Source organism: Culex pipiens, chromosome 2, assembly GCF_016801865.2.
Source record: "Culex pipiens pallens isolate TS chromosome 2, TS_CPP_V2, whole genome shotgun sequence".
Lineage (NCBI taxonomy): Eukaryota > Metazoa > Arthropoda > Insecta > Diptera > Culicidae > Culex > Culex pipiens.
In genome coordinates, this window is record NC_068938.1 from 93,503,871 (window position 1) to 93,525,765 (window position 21,895).

Below are 21,895 nucleotides of genomic sequence, written 5' to 3' on the forward strand. Positions count from 1 at the left end.
TGTGGATGTACCAAAAAGAAACATAAACTTCACAAGATATATGCTGATTAAAATAGAATAGGTCATTCGATTTTTTTTTTGTATTTTTTAATCCAGCTGAAACTTTTTTGGTGCCTTCGGTATGCCCGAAAAAGCCATTTTGCATCATTTGTTTGTCCATATAATTTTCCATACAAATTTGGCAGCTGTCCATACAAAAACGATGTATGAAAATTCAAAAATCTGTATCTTTTGAAGGCATTTTTTGATCGATTTCGTGTCTTCGGCAAAGTAGTAGGTATGGATATGGACTACACTGAAAAAAAATGATACACGGTAAAAAATTGGTCATTTTTTATTTAACTTTTTGTCACTAAAACTTGATTTGCAAAAACAAACTATTTTTATTTTTTTTTTATTTTTTGATATGTTTTTGAGGACATCAAATGCCAACTTTTCAGAAATTTCCAGGTTGTGCAAAAAATCTTTAACCGAGTTATGATTTTTTAAATCAATACTATTTTTTTTTCAAAAAATCGAAACAGGGTTGTTACGGAAAAGTCGAAAAAAAATCCGCGACAGATCCGCGCCGACCCCAAAACCCAATCCGCGCGAAATCCGCGCCATATAAAAAAAATCGTGACAAACATAGAAGAGAGTAATATAATGAATGAAATTTCAAACGAAAAAAGAATAATACAGAAAGCATTTGGATCAGTACCGTTGATCAGATGTGGATTCATATCCCACCTGCACCAGTGCACCAAGTTGAACCTTTTTTGGCATATCTGAAACAATATTAGCATTTTTTGTAGCATTTAAAATATCGTTGCCTTGAAAACAAATTCGAGAAAAAAAAATTCAAAAATTTAAAACGATAAAATAAATCACCAAATTATAAAATCTAGCAATTTTGTACTTGATAATTCTCGCCAAAATTTTAATCTGGAAAAATGAAACACAAAATTACTATTATTTTCTTCTCTAAATTTCTCCAAACTAAAATATGACTCTGAAAATAATCCGAACTAAGAAAATGGCAAAAAAATAAAATTCAATAATTTTATAATTGATTAAATTTATAATTTAATAATTTCACAATTTAATAACTAAATAATGTAATAATTTATTAAATAAAAAAATAAAAAAATAATTAAATTATTAAATAATTAAAAAATTAAATAATTAAATAATTAAATAATTAAATAATTAAATAATTAAATAATTAAATAATTAAATAATTAAATAATTAAATAATTAAATAATTAAATAATTAAATAATTAAATAATTAAATAATTAAATAATTAAATAATTAAATAAATTAATAATTTAATAATTTAAAAAATTTATAATTTAATAATTTAATAATTAAATAATTTAATAATTTTATTATATTAATAATTTAATAATTTAATAATTTAATAATTTAATAATTTAATAATTTAATAATTTAATAATTTAATAATTTAATAATTTAATAATTTAATAATTTAATAATTTAATAATTTAATAATTTAATAATTTAATAATTTAATAATTTAATAATTTAATAATTTAATAATTTAATTATTTAATTATTCAATTATTTAATTATTAAATTATTTAATAATTTAATAATTTAATAATTTAATAATTTAATAATTTAATAATTTAATCATTTAATAATTTAATAATTTAATAATTTAATAATTAAATAATTAAATAATTAAATAATTTAATAATTTAATAATTTAATAATTTAATAATTTAATAATTTAATAATTTAATAATTTAATAATTTAATAATTTAATAATTTAATAATTTAATAATTTAATAATTTAATAATTTAATAATTTAATAATTTAATAATTTAATAATTTAATAATTTAATAATTTAATAATTTAATAATTTAATAATTTAATAATTTAATAATTTAATAATTTAATAATTTAATAATTTAATAATTTAATAATTTAATAATTTAATAATTTAATAATTTAATAATTTAATAATTTAATAATTTAATAATTTAATAATTTAACAATTTAATAATTTAATAATTTAATAATTTAATAATTTAATAATTTAATAATTTAATAATTTAATAATTTAATAATTTAATAATTTAATAATTTAATAATTTAATAATTTAATAATTTAATAATTTAATTATTTAATTATTTAATTATTTAATTATTTAATTATTTAATTATTTAATTATTTAATTATTTAATTATTTAACCTTCCTACGGTATTGGGGTCCTTTTCGGCCTTTTTGAAAATTTAATTTGCCATAACTTTTGCTATATACATGCTAAAGCCTTGAAATTTTCTGACATTAAATTTATAGTATAAATACACATTTCACAAAACAAACAAACCTTGGACGACCCCTAGGGGAGCGTCCATAAAAAAAGTTACTTTAAAGGTATTGGGGTCCTTTTCGACCCCAAACTTTAAAAAATCATCAAAAATCCAGTTTTTGACCGATTCCGGTTCTTTTGGTCACAAACGAAAGCTTAGAACGTCCCCTTTCCGAAACCGACCTGGAAAACCGGATTTGGTCACTGTGGCCACCGGGAATCGGCTACAACCGAAAAAGGACCTTTTTGAGACACCAACTTTGACGACCTGTATCTCCGGCAAATTTCAACCAATCAGGATGCTCCGGGTTGCATTCGACAGGTATTTACCTGTACTTTGACCACAAATATTAATATCAGGGCCAGGTGACCTACCGGTTCCGGAAATCCGGAACATCCGAAAAGTTCATGTTTTACTGTTTTTCACATATATGTGATACCAATACTCTCATGATAGTTGAAATTGATCCATAAAACTTACTTAAAACACAATACACGATTGCCAGAACCACTCTGGAGTGTTAGTGGCCACTTCCGGGTAACCTGGAACCGGTTCCCGGGTACCCGATGAACGGCCAACTTGACTTTTTTGGTGAAAACCTATCATGTTGCACATCAAACTCCATGAAATTGAAAGATATGTCCATATTTGGTAATGCCGTTGTTCGCTGAGCCATCCTGGCCAATCTGGAACCGGTTACCGGTGGCCCCTTGGGGACACTTCCGGAATATGAGAGAAACCCTATCATCCGACATATCAAACTTCATGGAATTGAAAGAAATGTCAATTTACGGTCATGCCGTTGTTCGCTGACCCATTCTGGCCAATCTGGAGCCGGTTACCGGTGGCCCCTTGGGGACACTTCCGGAATATGAGAGAAACCCTATCATCCGACATATCAAACTTCATGAAATTGAAAGATATATCAATCTACGGTCATGCTGTTGTTCGCTGACCCATTCTGGCCAATCTGGAACCGGTTACCGGTGGCCCCTTGGGGACACTTCCGGAATATGAGAGAAACCCTATCATCCGACATATCAAACTTCATAAAATTGAAAGATATGTCAATTTACGGTCATGCTGTTGTTCGCTGACCCATTCTGGCCAATCTGGAACCGGTTACCGGTGGCCCCTTGGGGACACTTCCGGAATATGAGAGAAACCCTATCATCCGACATATCAAACTTCATAAAATTGAAAGATATGTCAATTTACGGTCATGCTGTTGTTCGCTGACCCATTCTGGCCAATCTGGAACCGGTTACCGGTGGCCCCTTAGGGACACTCTCGGAATATGAGAGAAACCCTATCATCCGACATATCAAACTTCATGAAATTGAAAGATATATCAATCTACGGTCATGCTGTTGTTCGCTGACCCATTCTGGCCAAACTGGAACCGGTTACCAGTGGCCCCTTAGGGACACTCTCGGAATATGAGAGAAACCCTATCATCCGACATATCAAACTTTATGAAATTGAAAGACATGTCAATCTACGGCCATGCCGTTGTTCGCTGATCCATTTTGGAAATGGTTCCCGGTGGCCCCTTGGGGACAATCCCGGAATATGAGAGAAACCCTATCATCCGACATATCAAACTTTATGAAATTGATAGATATGTCAAGTTACGGTCATGCCATTCTTTGCTTATGCATTCTGGCAATTCTGGAACAGGTTTCCGGTGGCCCCTTGGGGACACTCCCGGAATATGAGAGAAACCCTATTATCCGACGAATCAAACTTCATGAAATTCATGGATATGTCAACCAAAGGACCTCGGGGCCTCGTGGCGCGGTGGTTAGCGGCTTCGGCTGCCGATCCCTAAGTTGCTATGAGGCGCGGGTTCGATTCCCGCCTTATCCTCCTGGCCTTCTATCGGATGGGGAAGTAAAACGTCGGTCCATTTGCGTAAAAGAGGTTTTGGGTGACTCACCACACATAACCTTCGGACGCCTAGAAATGAGCAGAAACTTGCAACAGAGCCCACAAAAGACCCGGGGGTCGTTAAAGTGGATTGCTTTGCTTTTTTTCAACCAAAGGTCAGCGAACAATTGCATGACCGTAGATTGACGTAGTTTTCAATTTCATGAAGTTTGATATGTCTGATGGTAGGGTAACTTTCATATTCCAGAAGTGTCCCCAAGGGGCCACTGGTAACCGGTTCCAAATTGGCCAGGATGTGTCAGCAAACAACAGCATGGCCGTAGATTGACATATCTTTCAATTTCATGATTTTTGATAGGTTTTTTCTCATATTCCGGAAGTGTCCATAAGGGGCCACAGGTAACCGGTTCCATGATGGCCAGAATGGGTTAGCGAACAACGGCATGACCGTAAATTGACATATCTTTCAATTTCATGAAGTTTGATATGTCGGATGATGGGTTTCTCTCATATTCCGAGAGTGTCCCCAAGGGGCAAAGGGCCACCGGTAACCGGTTCCAAATTGGCCAGGATAAGTCAGCAAACAACAGCATGAGCGTAGATTGACATATCTTTCAATTTCATGAAGTTTGATATGTCGGATGATAGGGTTTCTCTCATATTCCGGAAGTGTCCCCAAGGGGCCACCGGTAACCGGCTCCAGATTGGCCAGAATGGGTCAGCGAACAACGGCATGACCGTAAATTGACATATCTTTCAATTTCATGAAGTTTGATATGTCGGATGATAGGGTTTCTCTCATTTTCCGGAAATGTCCCCAATGGGCCACCGGTAACCGGCTCCAGATTGGCCAGAATGGGTCAGCGAACAACGGCATGACCGTAAATTGACATATCTTTCAATTTCATGAAGTTTGATATGTCGGATGATAGGGTTTCTCTCATATTCCGGAAGTGTCCCCAAGGGGCCACCGGTAACCGGCTCCAGATTGGCCAGAATGGGTCAGCGAACAACGGCATGACCGTAAATTGACATATCTTTCAATTTCATGAAGTTTGATATGTCGGATGATAGGGTTTCTCTCATATTCCGGAAGTGTCCCCAAGGGGCCACCGGTAACCGGTTCCAGATTGGCCAGGATGGCTCAGCGAACAACGGCATTACCAAATATGGACATATCTTTCAATTTCATGGAGTTTGATGTGCAACATGATAGGTTTTCACCAAAAAAGTCAAGTTGGCCGTTCATCGGGTACCCGGGAACCGGTTCCAGGTTACCCGGAAGTGGCCACTAACACTCCAGAGTGGTTCTGGCAATCGTGTATTGTGTTTTAAGTAAGTTTTATGGATCAATTTCAACTATCATGAGAGTATTGGTATCACATATATGTGAAAAACAGGAACACATGAACTTTTCGGATGTTCCGGATTTCCGGAACCGGTAGGTCACCTGGCCCTGATATTAATATTTGTGGTCAAAGTACAGGTAAATACCTGTCGAATGCAACCCGGAGCATCCTGATTGGTTGAAATTTGCCGGAGATACAGGTCGTCAAAGTTGGTGTCTCAAAAAGGTCCTTTTTCGGTTGTAGCCGATTCCCGGTGGCCACAGTGACCAAATCCGGTTTTCCAGGTCGGTTTCGGAAAGGGGACGTTCTAAGCTTTCGTTTGTGACCAAAAGAACCGGAATCGGTCAAAAACTGGATTTTTGACGATTTTTTAAAGTTTGGGGTCGAAAAGGACCCCAATACCTTATGTGTGATTTTTTTTTAATACCAAGGGAAGGTTAATTATTTAAAGACAATCACACCGTCTTTGCAGACTGAACACTAATATTAAATGAGACAAACATTGAACGAAAAGCTACAGAAGGATAAGGCGGGAATCGAACCCGCAGCCCCATAGCAACTTAGGGATCGGCAGCCGAAGCCGCTAACCACCGCGCCACGAGGCCCTTAATTTTCGTAATTTTTCAATTAAATAATTCGTATTTTTTAGGTTTTTTCAAATTATGAATTCTATTTTTTTTATTATTTGAATATGTAAATTCTGAAATTTCAAATTGTTGAATTCCAGATTTCTTATTTTTTTTATGTTGACGTTACATTTCGCTTTTTGACGGAGATTTTATCAGATTGCTAAGTGAATTTCGTCATGTTGTGATAATTGGGAGTAGAATAAATTCTACCTGAATCAGGGTGGCAACAGAATTTTTTTATAAAACTTAGAAAATCTAAAAGTTTCATAGCTTCAAATTTTTGAAATTCTGTATTTTTCGAATTTTGTTATTTTGATTTTAATAAAATTGTTATTAATATGAATTATTCAGCAGATGTTTTAAAAATAATGAGATGTAATGTTATGTTAAATTTATAAAACAAATCTCAATACATTTTAAAAAATCGCTCCTTGAAGATTATTTCGATGTTTCGTATTAACAAATAAAATCAATAATTTTCAGAAGAAAATTTTCTTCATTAAAAACTTTTTAGAAATTGATGTTTTTGCACACAATGAAAAAGATTGAAATTATTTAATTCCTTATTATATTTTCCTTTGTGAATTGAAAGAAATTCTATCGTTCGCAATTATTTTGTTTATCAAAACTGCTATCCGCGCGAAATCCGCGCCTGAGCAAAATTAGCCAGCAAATCCGCGCCAGATCCGCGCGATTCGCGCCATCCGCGCCGTCCGTAACAACCCTGGAAATATTGGTCGCAAAAAATTTTCAACTTCATTTTTCAATGTTAAATCAAATTTGCAATCAAAAAGTACTTCGGTGAAATTTTGATAAAGTGCACCATTTTTAAGTTATAGCCATTTTTAGGTAACTTTTTTGAAAATAGTCGCATTTTTTCATTTTTTTTAAATTGGTGCACATGTTTGCCCACCCTTCAAAAAAATATTTTTGAAAAGCTGAGAAAATTCTCCATATTTTGCGGTTTTGAACTTTGTTAATACGACCCTTAGTTACTGAGATATTGCCATGCAAGTGTTAAAAAACAGGAAAATTGATGTTTTCTAAGTCTCACCCAAACAACCCACCGTTTTCTAATGTCGATATCTCAGCAACTAATGGTCCGGTTTACAATGTTAAAATATGAAACATTCGTAAAACTTTCTGATCTCTTCGAAAAAAAAATCAAAATTTTTAAACCGAGACTAACATTTTAAAAGGGTGTTATATTGAATATTTGAATGAAAAATGAAGTTGAAAAATTTTCGCGACCGATATTTCGATTTTTTTTTAAATCAGTATTGATTTAAAAAATCATAACTCGGTCAAAGATGTTTTGCACAACCTGGAAATTTCTGAAAAGTTGGCATTTTATGTCCTCAAGTTTTAGTGACAAAAAGTTAAATAAAAAATTACCAATTTATTTACCGTGTATCATTTTTTTCAGTGTAGTCCATATCCATACCTACAACATTGCCGAAGACACCAAATCGATCAAAAAATTCCTTCAAAAGATACAGATTTTTGAATTTTCATACATCGTTTTTGTATGGACAGCTGCCAAATTTGTATGGAAAATGATGTGGACATAACATACAACATAACATAAAATAGGAGACGTTAAGTTTTTCGTAGAAAAAAAAGTTGCTCAAAATGACCTCCTAAACACGGGAAAAATAAAAAAAATCGAAAAAAAATTGGGCGGTAGAGTGTTAACGGTTTTTAAAGTCTGAAATTTAAGCTTAGTCAAAAAAATTATTTCAAGTTCATGCTTAATTTTGAAATTATTGACGTAAATTCTACCACAAAACGGTATATTCGTCTCTGACGTCGTCTAACAATCTCAATTTTAACACTCTTCTTAAAATTTGTTGACTTCGAATACCTCAAAAACTCGACGCTCTCGACTTTTTAATTCTTGACAAAATAAATTATAGACCGATTACAATACTTGCCACTTCTTGGTTCCGCTTTGACAGTTCTAAATTGAGGCCGCTTTGCGGACCACTATTCTGCACCCAGGTTGATATCTACAACCTCTAATTTGTGATTAAAAAAATAAATTTAGAATATTCAAAATTGGAAAAGAAAAAAAAAACAAAAGACGTTAGGGTTTTCTTATAGTCCAGACTCGATTATACCAAGGCCTTGGCAAAATTTCGATTTTTTCGCTGTCTTTTTTATTGTTAAGCATTATTATGACCCCTATAACTACTCTTAAATGATTTAGAATTTTTAAATCCAAGATGGTAGCCAAAATGTTGTTTTTTTTTTTTTTTTGGGAGGGTGGTCCAGCCGCACATCGTTGATGTTGAAACCTCTAAACTGGGCCCTCGTCCTGTCACGTCCGTCAGTAGTCTTGTCGTACATTACAACTAGAATCAGATCTGCCAATGAATTAGTACACTTCGACCAAATAAACACTGACGCTGTATGGATCTGACTCTAGAATAAATGTACAGTTGTGTGTTATTCATAAGTCCAACTTATTCAATTATTCATTTAAGTCCAAATATTCATTTGCTAACTACTTTGGATTGAAAATATAAATTTTAATCTAAAATCCTCTAAACTTAATGTTCAAAACTAAACGTTCCTTTATCTGTTGCAATACTACTTCTATCAAAAAACAATAAAAATTGTGAACTGATATACAAATAGGATAGAAATCGCGATTTGAAAAAGAAATTACCATTTACGTCAAAAGATCCGTAGTTCCTCGATTCGCAACAATGGTCGATACAACCATAATCCGAAAACCGTTAGTTCAACAGATCAACGAATTTTGTCCGATATCATTACATTATTGATTGATCGAGACTCTATGAACAATTTGACATAAACGAATGCCTAGTATTCTACATCAATCAAAGTTTAATGACAGCATTACTCTAACTTAACGATTGCAACTAAATTTATCATCAAATAGATTTGGAAAGCATACAGATATATTTTAAATGCTAATGCTAAGCAACAAATCAATTGTACTATCCTAAAGTCCCACCTAAATCCCACATTGTGATAGTGAAAAAGTCACAGAAGCAGCGGTGTCTTGTGCAATTGTGATATTTTCACTATCGGAGAACTACCTAGTTCACGAAGACAGCTTATCGGTCAACGCTTAAGCCCTGGTGCTGCGACAAAGCGAGTTCTCGTAGCATGAAGTGGTGTCCATAGTAGGGTGGGTACGGATTTTGAAAGGTTCTCAGATCAAGTTCTGGTGTGGTTTTCCTTGAAGGACATACCCATAGGGACTCTCACGCCAAATTTCAGCTCATTTGGTTGAAAACTGGCTTGTCTCAAGCGAGTTCAAGTTTACATGGAAATTACTATGGGAAATTTTGAATTTTCGTTCATTCGCTCCTACAGGCCTGGGGAAAATATGTTGAAACTTCTAGGATGGCTAGAAATGAGCGAAATCGTCTGGAGAACAACTTTCCCTAAGAGACCAAGTCGATTCGTTCAACCCCCATCGAGCTCAACGGCAATACATCCGGGGTTTTCGGAACCAACGGTTTTCCCCAGAAAAGCATCAAATTTTCCTTAGCATGCTATGAATGCTTGATGAACACCGCGACGCCACATGTCAAAACGTTACCACGTGGACTAGCATTGCCTATAAAAAATACTTTTTATTACTTTTTGAACCATAGAATTAAAATTTATGGTGATCCTGATACTATTTAGCTGTATTGTAAACCTCCAAATAAGACAAAAAAATGTTATAGTGCAAATTTTACAATCACCTGGTAGATGTTTTACATGTGGCGTCGCGGTGTTCATCAAGCATTCATAGCATGCTAAGGAAAATTTGATGCTTTTCTGGGGAAAACCGTTGGTTCCGAAAACCCCGGATGTATAGCCGTTGAGCTCGATGGGGGTTGAACGAATCGACCTGGTCTCTTAGGGAAAGTTGTTCTCCAGACGATTCCGCTCATTTCTGGCCATCCTAGAAGTTTCTACATGTTTTCCCCAGGCCTGTAGGAGCGAATGAACGAAAATTCAAAATTTCCCATAGTAAATTCCCTGTAAACTTGAACTCGCTTGAGACAAGCCAGTTTTCAACCAAATGAGCTGAAATTTTTCGTGAGAGTCTCTATGGGTATGCCCTTCAAGGGGAACCACACCAGAACTTGATCTGAGAACTTTTTAAAATCCGTACCCACCCTAGTCCATAGTGCTTATAAACAATGTATACCCAAATTTTAACTAATGCACTAGGATCAAATCATGCCCCTTGACTTTACAAGGCCCAGGGAAGATGGTAGCCAAAATGTTGGTACAACAAAAGTTACTAAAAATAAATTATTGAACTAAAACTGCAAAAATCTTTAACAACAGTTTGAGTAGTAATTACAAAAATAAACGTTTTAAAAAAGGTTAAATCTCCCAGACCCCATTCATGACCCAGAAAGTTATAAATCCTGACAAAAACGGAACCGAACGACGAAACGTCTGTGAAAAAGAAAGTGTGACACAGTCTGCATCTCTCTGCCTGACTGAAAGGAGATCACTGCCGCCGATAGATCAATCGTTTGTTCGGCATTTCTCCCTCCACATCCCACACACATCGACCATCTCGACATCGATTGTGTACTTCGGGCAGGAGACGAAAGAGAGTTCGCCAAAGTTCGCCAAGCCCCCAACTCAACCAGAAATGGCTGAAAATGATGCCCCCTAAAGGGAAAAAAACTAGTACGGCACGTGAAGACGACGACGACGGTCCTTGGACTCGAAAGGCCAAAACCATTTCAAAACTATAATAAAAATGAGTGACATTGACACACACACACCGAGACTCGGAGCGCGGTTATTGGGTCAAAGCTTGAAGAAGTGAACGCGCCAGCCACCACCAACGAGGTGTAAAATGGGCTGCCAAGTGTCCCCGACCTACTTCGAGGGAGTCGGGGCGGGAATTGGGGGCCACACGTCGTCGTCATCATAGTCGGCTTTGATGATGCACCTTGAGAATCATTTTTGTTGACGTTTTGGCCTCTTTTTTGTAGCTTATCTCTCGTCGACTCCGCGTTGAGGCTGGCTGCCACATGCAGTGCAGATCATTGACCTTCTCTCTAGCGGCCGGCCAGCAGACATCCGGACCTCGTGGCATCGTGACTCGCTCTTTCTCTCAGTCGAGTTCTTCTTGGGGCTTTGAATGCAAATAAACAGCGTGAAAGCCCCAGACGAAATCGGTAGGGAAAAAAAAGTCGCGGATTAATCCACCTGTGAGGGATGCTGAATACTTTTCTCAAATACAAACTTTTGGTCGATTCAAATGCCAATATGCGGCTTCAATTTCAATACATTTGAGAGTACCTAATTTCGATGTAGTTTCCCCCCAAAAAAAGTGAATCAACCGCGAAACTGCCTCAGATGCAATGGCCATTCGCTGGTGGCTGGTTCGTTCGTGACCCCCTTCTTCTGCTCGAGGGGGCAAACGTACACAGCACAGACAGCACAGTCAGCTCAAAAGCTCTGATGGTGGTGAAAGAAAGAAGGCACAGAAAACCGGCCCAATAAACTGCTGCTGGGCCCCCGAAGGGCACGAGACCCCAATAATTGGCCCCGTGTCCCTAAAAACAAAAAAAAGTAAGCAAGCAAGCAAGCTCTCTTGGTGCTGCTGACGATGCATGGTGGTGGTGCTGGTGGGGGAAAGATGTCAACTTTCACTCCAATTTCTCGAGACGAGCCTTTCTCGTTTTATCTAGAGTCGCACTCTCTCTCTCTTTCCTCCATTCGCTTAAGGAGATATCGTTTGTTAAATTTAATAAGCAATGGGTAACATTGGTGATCGATTACAGAGGCTAGTTAAAAAATAATTGCGGTTTTTTTTTGGAATCCATATCTCAAGTAGTGATGATACATACAAGTTAATCTGTCAAATTTGTTAGTTTTTGTATTAGCTTAAATTTAAACCTTATTAAAAGCGGTTTTTAAGGGCATGACCCACAAAATCAGAACACTTTTGTGATAATTTGTCAATAGCATGCCAAATGCAGCTTTTCTCTCGACCCTACTATTTTTAGGACCTTTATTTGGACATTCTCTTGCTATTTCACTAGTTAAAGTAGCACTTTTTGAACTAAAAATTTCATTTCAAGACTATTTTATACTGAGCAGCAAAACACTGCCTCCAAATTGCCTGTTCCATGATTGTGGGTAGAGGGTGACGATTCTCGAGATTTTCAATTTCCCGGGAATCGAGAGTTGAATTTGGTCATTTCCCGGGAATTCCCGGGACCCGGGAGTGTTTTTTACTATACCAATAGTGGCAATAATTTAAAAGGAAAAGCAATAAATTTGTTTTTTTTTTTTAATGAAATTACTTACAATGTTTTCATACTTATTCTATGAAACGTTATTTTAAGTATCCTTATTATTTGGAGGAACTATATGTACCTTGTGATTTTTTTTTCTGAATCTGCAAATAGGGGAAAGTGGGGCAAGTGTAACAAGCTAAGGAAATGCTCGTTATAACCCCTTAAAAAGTTAAAAAATCTGTCGGATTTTATTATAATCATCTTATTCTAGGTCTTGACTAAGACTTTGTTAGAAAAAGTTTTTAAAAAATCCTGTTTTTTAATGAAAAAAAATGATTTTAAAATTTTTGATTTTTCGTTCGTTCTACTCAACTAGTGGGGCAAGACGAACAACCCGTTGGGGCAAGAGGAACAATGCATGAAAAATCATGTTAATTTGCTAACAATCGAACTGTTATCACTTAGATACATCAGATTAGAATGTATTTGAAAGGTTTCTTCCATTTTTAGATTAAATTATTATATTTTACTCTAAATTTTATCGTTTTTACGAAAAAAAAATTACTTCGACGATAAATAGTAAATTTTCATAATATCACTATATTTTGTATGGACATTTTTTTTTTAACAATTGTTTATCAGTTTTTAAGTACTTTCATGTATTTATTTCCCAATAAAATATATTGTTGCAGCAATTCGTATTTTTTTCCATACAAAAAATCCATATGGTACACTTGCCCCACCTGAACAAGATTTTTTAAAAGCCCTCAACAAAAATAACCAAAAGTTAAATCATACTTTGTAATAACTGCATGTCATTGGTAGGGACACTACTGATCTAGGAAAAATAGCATTTTGATAAAATGAGCCTTAAAACGAGCCCTAAGCCTTATTTTGTACTTTCCAAATATTATAAGAAAACAAAGGTTTTGAAAAAACCTTCATTAAATCTCATGCCCCGTGGCGTTTACGTCGTTTTGGCGGTTATGTATTGTAGAACCAGCTAATTGCATTGCTAGCAACAATTCCTCATACTGGAAATAATCAAAATTGTAAAAATTACGGCCGTACGAGCGATTGTTCCTCTTGCCCCATATGGTCGTCTTGCCCCACCTTCCCCTTTTGGGACTCAAAATTTTAGTTAAACATGTTTACAAATAATATATAATTTCCCTGTATCGAGATTTTTGCAATATGATAAATAACGACTTAAACAGCCAAATTAACTTAGGGTCTAAAAAAAAAAGGTTTCCCCTTTAAAAAAAAAATAAAATAAAAAAAAATAATAGTATACTTTAAGGTAAATTTGTGGACCACATTTTTTGGCTTCTTTCAGTTATAATTATTGGAATTTAAAATTTACACTTTCTGAATAAGAAGATTAGAGAAGAACTTGAACATCGAACATTTCACATACAATGTTCGAAACAATTCAGAATTCTTTAAATATTTTTCTGATTAGTTTATATAATTTTGCTTTGATATTTATATGTTCAAAATTTCCCGGGAGTCTCGACCGAATTTCCCGGGAATGGAGAGGTCCAAAAATGGTCGATTTCCCGGGATTTTTTTCCCGGGAATTCCCGCTCGTCACCCTCTTATTGTGGGATGTTATTGTGCCTCCCACAATTGTAGAACACCTGAATTTAACTGATATTTTCACAAAAAAGTTATCAGACCATGGATAAAACATCACTAAGCTTGAGTTTCACTGGTTTTTTTTTCATAAAATTATTTTTATTAGGTCCTTTTCGGTACTGGGACCTGGTTAGGACCGAGTCGGCTTTTGTAATTACATTTGACTTAATAATTATAGTTTCACTGGTTGCAGTGTATGAAGTCATCTGGAGACCTGGAGAGATCCAAAGTTTGTTTAAATTCGTAAGAAAAAAGTGTTCCGAATTTGTGGATTTCAAGGGTCAAAGTAATTCTTCAAAAACTTCATATAAAAGTTAAAATTTCCAGATGTTCGATACAGCATTCGAAAGATCGCAAGAAAATCTTTCAAATGAAGGTAAAAGCGAATCATTAAGTTCAACTATCGATTTGCTATGATTTTTTTGAACATTAGCCTATCTGGAAACCGTTCCGAATATGTGGGATGACTGTACTGGCCAAAAAGATCAATACACTTTTGATCATAATTTCTATTTTGCGAGACCATTTCTCATCATTTTGGTGGTACACACATCCACACGCAAGATGAGAGGTTAACTGCTAAACGAAAGTAGCCATCAATATCTTTTCACTTGCGCTAAAGATTTCAAAGCGCTTAAGATATAAAATTGCTACCAACTACCGGCAACGTGTTCTTTTGCACATTAGCTAGTCACTCACTTGAAAAATAATCCCGAAACATGTTAAAAATTAGCAAGCACCATTAAAAAAACAAACGCGCCAAGCCGTTTACCGTTTCAATTTTGAATACCGATTCCAATCGAAGGCTGAAGAAAACCGAGCGAGGAGCGAAGGCAAATAAAGAACAAAGGGTGGTCACCAACACCACCAACATGCTGGTGCAGCGCCTGTTGGAGTGAGCAAGTGCTGCCAGGAAACTTTCGCTATAAATGTTACTTTTCGTGAGTGTTCGCTTCAAATTTCATCAATTTTGGCAGCACTAAGCAGACCCAAAAGAGCGCTGGAAGAAAAAAAGAACTAAGCTGAAAATAGAAAAATGGGCGTGGCCCAATGCACTCGACTGATTAGAATGCATTTTTGAAATATTTTTTTAAAATGCTTGTAAAATGAATAGCATAACTTTTAATAAAAGTGAAAATAAACAGAAATGTTCACAAAAAGTTGCTCTACTCGTTGGTGTACTTGGTTTTAGTGAATTTCAAGGAACAATCTAGATTATCCAGCATCATTCAAACACGACCGCTTATTAGGCTTAAAATGGGCATATTTCCCTTATTTGGCAGCTGTCCATACACTGAAAATATGCCACACTTTTTATTCAAGTGCCCAAACACTTGAATGATTGAATAAAGTCACATCGTAGATCTAATTGGTTTTTGTTTCAACATAAATCTAAACCACTATTTTTAGTTTTTAACACGTTATTTCCATTCGGGTGTCTCAAGCTTTCCAAGTGTTTTGCTTATGAATTTGTCCCACCGTCTTGAACTGTTCAAAGTGATGAGCAAAACACTTGAAATTGATCTTAAGATCTACCCAAAACAGGCACTATTCAAAGTCAACGTGATTATCCACATGAATTTAATGTGTTTCACTGATTGATTTTTGCGCGACTTTCATCGAAGGCTAGAAGCGAGGCAAGAACCAATAGCACAAAAAACTCTCCCGTCTTCAACTGGCCGGCCGGCGCAGTGGTAGCGTGCACGACTAGCAAGCGAGAACCTATAAATCTCTTGTACGTACTTTTATTTTTCAACACCATTTAAAATTCAAGTGTTTGGCTATTGACATTATTTCATGGCCAATCAGCGAAATTTCCAGTGTTTTGCGATTGATATTTGAGTGCTCTGTACAGCAAACGATATCAAAATCAGCTGTGTCCTATGTTATACCACGAGCACGTGGTAAACAGCTGGTTTTTATAGGCGAATTCGTCTACTCGATTTGCCTATGTCTGTGTAAAAATACTGTAAACAAAATCAGCTGCTTGAAATTCAGCCAATCACAAGCGATCAAAACCAAAACAATACTTTAAATACAAATACTAACACAGGATCATGGTGTTCGTGAGAGAAACCGTGGAGATCTCTATGCAAAAATGATGTATGAAAATTCAAAAATCTGTATCTTTTGAAGGAATTTTTTGATCGATTTGGTGTCTTCAGCAAAGTTGTAGGTATGGATATGGACTACACTGACAAAAAATGATACAAGGTAAAAAAATTGGTGATTTTTATTTAACTTTTTGTCACTAAAACTTGATTTGCAATAAATACTATTTTTATTTTTTTTGATATGTTTTAGAGGACATCAAATGCCAACTTTTCATAAATTTTCAGAATGGGCAAAAATTCTTTGACCGAGTTATGACTTTTTGAAAAAAATCGAAATATTGATCGCAAAAATTTTTCAACTTCATTTTTCGATGTAGAATGGAAATTGCGATCAAAAAGTACTTTAGTGAATTTTTGATTAAGTTCATCGTTTTCAAGTTAAAGCCATTTTTATGTAACTTTTTTCAAAATAGTCTCAGTAATTGATTAAAAAAAAGAGTGCCAATGTTAGCCCACTTTTGAAAAAAAATATTTTTGCTTTTTCGGACTTAGTTGATACGACCCTTAGTTGCTGAGATATTGCCATGCAAAGGTTAAAAAACAAGAAAATTGATGTTTTCTAAGTCTATTTTCTAATGTCGATATCTCAGCAACTAATGGTCCGATTTACGATGTTAAAATATGAAACATTTTCAAATTTTTTAAACCAATTCTAATATTTCAAAAGGCCGTAATATTGAATTTTTGGCCCTTTTGAAATGTTTGTCTTGATTTAAAAATTTTGAAATTATTTTTTTTTTCGAAGAGATCAGAAAATTACACGAATGTTTCATGTTTTAACATTGTTAATCGGACCATTAGTTGCTGAGATATCGACGTTAGAAAATGGTGGGTTGTTTGGGTGAGATTTGGAAAACATCAATTTTCATGTTTTTAAACCTTTGCATGGCAATATCTCAGCAATTAAGGATCGTTACAACAAAGTTAAAAAAAATATAGAGAATTTTCTCAGCTTTTCAAAAATATTTTTTCCAAAAGTTGGCAAACATGTGCACTAATTTAAAAAATGAAAAACTGCGACTATTTTCAAAAAAGTTACCTTGATTTTACATCGAAAAATTAAGTTGAAAAATTGTTGCGACCAATATTTCGATTTTTTGAAAATTCAAAACTAACTCGTTCAAAGATTTTTTGCACAACCTGGAAATTAACAGTTGTCGTTTGATGTCCTCCAAAACATATCAAAAAATAAAAATAAAAATAGAGTTTTTTTTTGCAAATCAAGTTTTAGTGACAAAAAGTTAAATAAAAAATCATTTAAAAAAATTACCGTGTATCATTTTTTTCAGTGTAGTCCATATCAATACCTACAACTTTAACGAAGACACCAAATCAATCAAAAAATTCATTCTAAAGATAGAGATTTTAGAATTTTCATACATCATTTTTGTATGGACAGCTGCCAAATTTGGGTGGAATATTATATGGACAAACTAATGATGCAAAATGGCTTCTTTGGGCATACCGAAGGCACCAAAAAAGTTTCAGCCGGATTAAAAAATACAAAAATTGAAATTCTTTAAAAAAGGTCGTATTTTGTAGAGAATTGCTCTAGATTTGTTGTTAGGTGTTCAAAACAAATTGAGTGTTATTGAGCTGAAAATTTAACAAAATATGACAGAAAATCACAAATTCTCAACTTTTTATAGATTTTTTTTGCGGATTTTTTAGAGTTTCAGACTTTTCTTCCGACTTTCCTGATTTCCCGACTTGAGTGGCCAATGGCCAAACCAAAAAAACCTATATTATTTTTTATATATATATGTGTGGTTTCAGGATTTTTGGATCGATAGAAGTTTTTTTGCTGTTAGAAAATGAAAAAAATAAGATTCACCATGCAAATCCCATGCCAACTTAAATGCTAAAGAGCTTTGACGAAACCCGAACCAAATTTGCTGAACATTTCAGGGGAGCTTCTGTGGACATAGAACAAGGATTTTATCCACAATGCAGCGGTTTAGCTAACATTTTTGTATTTCCAAGCGTTCCTGAACCACACTAGCGCCACCATGGAATCGGTACAAAGCATGTTGTGAGATTTTTTTCACAAATAATATAGATAACCTGCTAACAGGGGTGATTAGGGACATAGAGGATGAATGAAATTAGGCTAGTACAAGTTTTGAGCAATAAAGTCTTGATTTTAGTTAGCGAATTGGAGAATCCTAGAAAATTTGTCACTTTCTATATTTTAAGAATGGTATTTGACAGCTTTTTTCGATGTTCCTAAAAGACAATCCTATCAAAAGAAATGAGTAATGAAGCTTAAATTATTAAATATTTTTAGGGCAAATGATGCTGATTTGGCTAAATGTTATCACTAGTGTGCGATTTTGTGACAAGTCAGTTGTTAAAAGATAGTCTAATCACAAATAAGCAATCAAATTAAAAATCTCGCTTACTTTTTTAAATGGTCCTATCTACATAGGAAACCCATGTAGCATTGGTTGTATTGCAAAAGTAATAAAGAAATAATATTTATAATCATTTCAGAAACAATACTTCAAAAAAATACCTCTTGAGATCATTTTGGACCAATAAACTGCCGTTCTACGCATAATTGTCCCATGTCATTTTTGAACGATTCTGACTTTTTATCATTTTTAAGCTTAATTTTACGTTTTGTTTACCTGTTTATCTGCAAGAGGATTACAAATAAGGACGATACAATGTTAACCGGGGTAATTTGGGACGAATAGGGCGAATAGGGACCCACGGGACAATTATGCGTAGAAACACAGAAATCGATCAAAAAATTTCAATCGCGTTTTTCTCAGTTGCCCTTTTTTGAACATGGGACAATTATGCGTAGAACGGCAGTAAACTATTGTTATAATAGCTTGAAAGTCAACTAATAGTTGCTCTAATTCCCCCCTAAATCCCCGCTTCACCCTCATCATTAGGGTCATCGTTCTTAATCCTAATTGGCGCAGCCAACCAAAAAGGTGCTGGCCTGGCACAAAAGTTTCAATCTGTCCTCAGCCCACTTGCCCCGGGGACGGGAGGGGAAAAAGGCAGAAGGTAGCAAAAAGTGGGTCCAGCGGAGCCGCGCACATGCCACCCCTACAACAACAACTCCACACTACTTCGTACTCCAAATGGGGGCCAGCTGCAGGCAGGCCTGAATGCTGCCTCCGAGAGTTGTTGCGAGCGCATTGAGCTGATTTCGAGAGCGCTTTTACCTTGTCCTCTTTTCTGGCCCGCGCGCGCGTTGATTGGGTCGCGTCGCGGCTGCTGCTGCTGCTGACTTGCTTTGCTGTGCCGAGTATTGTTACGAAGCCAACCTGATGACTACACGTCGTCGTCGTCCAAGGTCCACCTTCGAGGTGAGGACGCGGCGGGCAGAACCTAGATTCTACAACGCACAGGTCGGCGGTCCTAGTTTCGAGTTACTGCTGCTAGGTGGATTGATCTCCCGTAGCTTAAATCGGCTAATTTCGGTCACTGTACCAATTGGCACGAAATCACTAAATGGAACACACCTTTCGACGCGACGCGGACGAGGTCACAACAGGTAGGAGGAGGCAGCAATTGGCCACTCTCCGTCGTTCTAGTTTAATCCTTCCAGGTCACCGACGTTCAAGGTTGAACGACCTTTTCCTTCAGAATCGCTTCCGGGTTGTTCTCCGTATCAATCAACTTCCAAGGGACGTCGTCCCAAAGTATGTCGCGGTCGCACTTCCGGATGGCCTCGGAACACACAGTCACTCACTCACGCACACGACCCGAATTCTTCCGTCCAAGGACCAACGAAACACCAAACACACTCAAGGTCTTCCTCCGGCGAATGAAATGTCCAGACGGCCACAAAACCAGACTCGCGTCCGCACCGCGAGCACTCCCGAAAACGTCTGCGACGCGGAGTTGAAGCCAGCACCGGACGAGGGCCTGAAAATTTTATCTCGCGAAAAGGCGAAGAGTCGCGAAACGAGAACACAACCCGCGCGCGAGAGAGAAACGAGGGCCGCGAAAATGGAACGCGAGAAACGTCAAAGTGTTTTTGTTTTGACGTCGGCGCAAGGTAGAAACGACGCAAAAGGTGGGGTGAAAAATAGTAGCGCAAATTTGAGCATGTGCAAGCGCAATTTTGGGTAAAAAACGTGCAACTACTTTTAAAGTAAAAAAAAATAATGAAAAGAACGTTCAAAAATAATTAAAGTTAATTTACATCGACGATATTTTGGTTCAAAGCGTTGAAAAATTATGTTGTTGTAATTCATTTCAAGATTCACCAAAGTCCCTGCCAAACATGTTGGCTTGACAAACTTAGTTGTATGAGTCGCATGATAAACAACTTTGCGAGAAAGAGAAAACAGAGCTCTGCGGAACTGTGGCGAATCTTCTCCGAACTCTGCACACGTGAGACGCAACAACATCATTGACGACGACACGTGCGAGTTCGGGCTGGGAGCGGCCTCGCCAACCACCTGTTGTTAACGTGGAGGAAATTATTAGAGCTGGCATTCTTCTTGACCTAGAAGTTGTACTTAAATCTAAAAGTTTTGAATTGTATAAATGCTTAGCTCAAATTATCATCAAGTCAAATCAAATAATTTATGCAAAACCTGGCCCAAAAATGTTAATTACAAGAAGCTGGGCGTAAAGGCAAACGCTCGTTTGGATACGTCAAACTCGTGTCTGTTTGGGTACGTCAAATTAACTTCGACCAGTCTTCCTATTTAGGATCTCTAGCGTAACTAACTACTTCCGTAGTTCTGTTAGATCATCCGAATTATCTTGATCAGAACAGTATAGCTCTGGTTCCTTGCAAGTGTCCTATTTTGTTACCTCCACGTTGGCTTGGTTTTCATGATGACCTAGCTGGTGGCCTGTGGAAACGGCTCGTAAACCTTTGACCACCACGGGTCAGAATCGAGACGGTTAAAAGAAAGGGGCGCGACAATGTTGGAAAGGGAAGTAATTTGTGATTGTAGACGGTATTGTTTTGATTCGCAGCATGTTGAGTCAACTGCTGTGGATGTACCTGAAGCATCGAACAACGGGGTTTCTCTTCTTTCCATTTCAGCTACCACCTGTCCATTGTTTTCAATCTTCACCCTTTTCTTCAAACAAGTGAGGTTTGAGCCCTTACTTAATGGAATGGTTAAAGAATTACCAGAAATATTACTATTGTAATTTTGGTAAACTTTTATAACATGCTTAGGACCAAAAATTGTAACAAAACACCGCGACAAAAGAAATAGCCTCGGAAATAGCAACATATAAACACGACTCAACACTACACACCAATTTCTTATTACTGAATTCAGTTAAATTTACTGAAATCTGCACTACTGAAATTTTCAGTAAATGAAAACTTGCTGAAATTTCAGCAAACTTTGACAGCTCCATACAAATTTTAACTGATGTTCAGCGAAAAACTAACTGAAGATTTCAGTAGTGCAGTTTTCAGTAAATATTAACTGAAAACGAACATCATCATCATCTTCACTGATTCCTCTATTTAATATCAATCATTTGATTTTGATTTTACTAACTTTTGATTTCTTATCTCTCAAAGCTAAGCTTTTCCACTCTTTTTTACCAATTGACAACAAACTTTGTTTTTTTGACAAAGAACTTTGTCCTAAGGTTTCTATACGTGGTGTCAATCCAAAATTTTCGCGAAGCGAAAACGTTACGTGACGAATTCCCCTCTCGGCAAATTTCCCCTCTTTTTGGTGCACGCCGGTTGGATGAACGAACGTTTC

At 35.9% G+C, this 21,895-nt stretch overlaps 3 protein-coding genes across 6 annotated transcripts in view; 2 read left to right on the forward strand and 1 right to left on the reverse strand.

Annotated features, from left to right (window-relative positions):
- LOC120431360 (zinc finger protein 271-like) overlaps window positions 1–20,161 on the reverse strand; it is a 38,959-nt gene extending 18,798 nt beyond the window's left edge. Inside the window, exons 1-2 of one of the 3 annotated variants that reach the window (XM_039596490.2) lie at window positions 19,667–20,161; window positions 19,367–19,579 (exon numbers count right to left, since the gene is read on the reverse strand). The gene's annotated coding sequence lies outside the window, so the exon portion shown is untranslated. Of the gene's footprint in view, window positions 1–19,366 lie in introns of all 3 variants that reach the window. The other 2 variants (XM_052708998.1, XM_039596489.2) reach the window with 2 other exon arrangements.
- Window positions 1–21,895, forward strand: part of LOC120431017 (clavesin-2-like) — a 292,456-nt gene that overhangs the window by 170,571 nt on the left and 99,990 nt on the right. The gene's annotated exons all lie outside the window — the stretch shown is intronic.
- The window catches only part of LOC120431313 (protein Star), a 236,535-nt gene that overhangs the window by 73,772 nt on the left and 140,868 nt on the right, over window positions 1–21,895 (forward strand). The window lies entirely within an intron of this gene.